At 42.0% G+C, this 4,127-nt stretch overlaps 1 pseudogene; it reads right to left on the reverse strand.

Annotated features, from left to right (window-relative positions):
- Positions 1 to 339: 339 nt before the first annotated feature.
- Positions 340 to 3,485, reverse strand: LOC103212950 (annotated as a pseudogene).
- Positions 3,486 to 4,127: the final 642 nt, after the last annotated feature.

The raw sequence follows: 4,127 nt of genomic DNA on the forward strand, positions 1-4,127 counted from the left end.
TTCCATTTATTTTATCCATTTATTCTTGTATTTCTTTCCTAAATTCTACTAGAGTTTTGTTCATGTTTCCTTGATTTTGTATAATTTCTTTTTTTTTCTCAGTAAACAATCCCAAAAATTTATTAGACAAAATTCAAATTCCATTTTCACCTCATCCCCAAAGTGTAATATCTGTTACTAATATTAACCTTTACAATAGTGCCATGGGAAAGTGGGGTCATTCACCAACATGTATAAGAGGAAGTAAGTCAATGGTCCTTGGGGGAAAAAAAAAAATCATAAGAATCATGATTCCTAGATTTTCCATTCTCCTTTGCATCTGATATTCCGTGGATTTACAGGCAGATCCAATAAGAAAAACTAAGGAACTCTGACAGCTCTCCATGTTAGTACAAGCAGCCAGAATGTGCCATGATTTTATGTCTCTAATTGCTCCAATTACAGTTTGTAACAGAAATAAAACTGTTCAGTGTGTCAGTCTTCACCTCATTTAGTTTCATGGAGATCTGCATTTCCAAGTGTTCAGGTTCCAACAGCAGCTCTGTTAAGAACAAGCAGCCAGTGCCATCCTGAGCACTGAGGTAGACTTTCCATGGCTGAACCCCAGTCCTGCTCATTGCAATGGTTTGGATGTTCACTACCTGCAGGGCCATCTGGAGGGTGTCAGGATGGACTGCTCCCTGCCATGTAAACATTTGCTGGTGAAATAACTTGGAGGTGGAGCCAAGTTTTCTCAAAATACTTAGCAGTAATCTGATGACTGGGGACTAATATGAGGACTCCAGAATCAGGGCGTTCTTCTATGTGTTCCTGGTTTTCTTCAGGGATCAAGGGTCCTGATGTGGCAAAGGATGTAGTGTTAGGAAGCCTTGGGCCATGGCATTCTGTCCACTGAGTTTAGAGATGGTTGCCCAGCAGGCTTTGCCATACACTGGCACCAATGTATTGAAGTCTGAGGCCCAGCTATTCACAGGTCTTTCTACCTGATTCTCCAAAAGTCCAAGAGAAATGTCAGATTTAGGGTTACACAGGATCCACTTAACTTCATCAATACCAGCTAAGAAGAGGCAATAATAGAAGAGACTTCAGTCCCATACTGCCATATCCTTTTCTTCCTCCATGCAGTAGTAATATAGCAAACTGCATATATATATATATATATATATATATGCCCCAGCATGTCCTGGCACTCCTACAAAGTCTTCCAACACATAAGGAACATTGGTAATTCTTTCCCCATGGACCCCAAGTGCCTGCTTCCCCCTACTCTTGAATGTTCTCCTCACAGCCAGGCAGGGCTTGACACACAGCTTTGGTACACTGAGGGCATAACCAAACCAGATCTTGGAAAATCTGCACCACCACTGTTGTGATATGTTCTTGTTGAAGTTCCAGCAACTCTGTTAGAATCTGCACACACTGATCTGTGTAGGCTCTGGCAATGCCACCTATGACAAAGATGAAAGCCTGTGTAAAGTCAGCAGACACATCAGTGCAGTACCTTCGAAGCTCTTCCAGTACCTGCTGCATGTTCTCATCGTTTACCAGCTCACACAGCACTTCCACCTTCTGCAGTTTAATGTAGTGGGGCTCCAAGTAGGAGCAAAAAAACTTCTTGTAGTGGCTGCTAAAGTGACCCTGCAAACTATGCAAGATCTGGCATACATGACAGAGGGCAGCAAAACAGAGCTTGTGGCTCTCTGAAGAATAGAGAGCAAGCAAAGTTCCCTCGACTCATACAAGCAGATCCTTCTGTACATGAGGGAAGTTTTTGGCCAAGATCAGAAAGAGTTTGGTGACCCCCATCAACACACTGGACTACTGTTCTTGAGAAAGCTATCTAATAGATTGAGAATGTCAAACAGATCCTCTTCACTGCAGGGCTAGTAGCATAGCAGAAAGTACAATACTTCACCATGGCCCCAGTGGTCCAGTTTTGACATTCTATCCAAAACAGGAAATGAAAACATTGTTTTAGCAACAAAATAAAGACCATCTCCATGCTACTGTCATGTCACCAGTTGCTGTTCATCCTAACAAGGGGAGAATTCTTAAAAATAGGCTCCACCATAAATTAATCTTTTTTTTCGTACTGTTTAAAGTTTACACAAAATAGGTTTTAAATGCCAAGATAAGCTGACAGTACAAATACACACTCATCTAAGACCAAAAGCATAATCAGTGTACTTGGATCCAGAGTCTCTACATTTTAAGAAAGCACAAATGACTTAGTTTTGGGGACAGAATTTCTGTAGAGGAGTGTAGAACCTATTACCACAGTTAATTGTTATGGTTCACGTTATTTTGTCCCTCTCAATAGTTGATAAAAGATCCTGGATAGAGTGAGAGAAAACATTGAACAAAACACAAAATCACTAAAAAAAAAAAAAAAAAAAAAAAGACCAGGCTTGCTGGTCTGACAGAGCCCTGTGAGACCCCTGAGACCATAACCCCCAGCTACCCCCCAGGTCTGGGCCTGAACCCACCCCTGTGGCCCCCAGCCAAACAAAAGACAGGCATATGGGGTGAACATCCACATCAGGTAGTATACTTCCTGGAGAACAGAAGAGCAATATCTGCACTAGAAGAAAGCTGGGGGTGGAGGTGGGAGTGCATGGGAGGGAAGGACACAGGGAAGAAGCTACCACAAGGGAAAGTAGGAAGAGAGCTGCTACACTGTAGGGAGTTGCAGTCAATGCCATGAGACAAAATCGATATGAACCACTGCGTGGAAAATTAACCCACTCTGCAAATTCTCATCCAAACCATAAAAAAAAAAGTTGTTCAAGACTTCTTCTTAATTCCACATATCAACAACATCCCACCAGGATGCAGATCCCACAATAAAAAGAGCACTGAGGTATCTGAACTGATTTCAGAGATGATGGGCAATGGGCTTAGTGATGACAATGCCCCCTTCATGGTTCAGAATTTCCTCTAGAGACCTCAGGCAGTTCACAACCACAATTGGATCCTGGTCACACAACAAACTATATAACTCATTTACCAGGATATCATCTACTTCAGAGTCTCCATGAAGATTATGCATTTTGGCACAGCCAAGGACTGCTACCCTCCTGACATATGAAGCTAATTCCCATAGATCCTTGAGAATAGGCTATTGGATATATTCCTGCACACCAGGCTTCCTGAGGTTACACATGTTCCGTAGTGCTAGCTCTTGGACCATCGGGTTGGGGTCCAAGCAGTCTTTGCACAGTATATTGATGGCAAGGAGAGCCAGATCTGGTTTCAGGGGAGCATATGTACACACGTACAAATAAACCAACTTCTTTTGAACAATACCTACAGTGGCACTGGCCTCACCATTTCCATGAAAACACTGGACACATCCAATCCCTGAGTCATATGCCTAATCACTTGCTGGATGACATTCCAGTAGCACAGCCTATCAGCCTGAATGTGAGGATTAAACAAAGCCTTCTTCAACTCTTTCACACATCCTCTGAGCCAAGGTACGGCATCTTCTCAAACAGCCACGAGACAGCTCCCACAGTTCCTACCTAAGTAACTCATTCTTCTTCTAGTCCTGATGTGGGAACCTCAGAGCTAGGTCATGCCACCCATAGTCCTCTGCCACCACCAAGACCTTTCAGCCCTCCATCTGATTTCCAACCCCATGGTCTGATTTTGTCTATAATTTCTATGTTATTTTCTTTGATTTGTTTCTTAATTTGTTGAAAGGATCTAATTCTTTTGAATTCCTTCTCAGGTAATTTCAACACCGTTTCTTTCTCTGGAAGATTTTCTGGTATTGCATTTTGGTCACTTGCTTAAGCCATCATATCTTTTGTGTGTGTGTGTGTGTAATTTGAAATTTTCCTTTATCTTGGAGATATTGTGATGTTACCGTATTAATTTGTTGATTGTATATTGATTTGCTTTACGTTTATTTATTTTCCATTTTGTTTTGTTTTGTTTATTCAGGCAATGAGGCAGATGTGCTAATCTGGTCACTACTTAGGCAGCGTTTAGGTACTCATAATGTGTCTCTGGGTGAATTTGGTAGCAGTTGGCAGTATAGGTATGAATTTCTAATTGTTTGTTGTGTAGAACATCTGGAGGCAGGCTGGGTGGGTGTTGGCCACCGTCTATCACTGATCCAG

The sequence above is a fragment of the Orycteropus afer genome, unplaced genomic scaffold (genome assembly GCF_000298275.1).
Source record: "Orycteropus afer afer isolate SDZICR_OR568_19922 unplaced genomic scaffold, OryAfe1.0 scaffold01171, whole genome shotgun sequence".
Lineage (NCBI taxonomy): Eukaryota > Metazoa > Chordata > Mammalia > Tubulidentata > Orycteropodidae > Orycteropus > Orycteropus afer.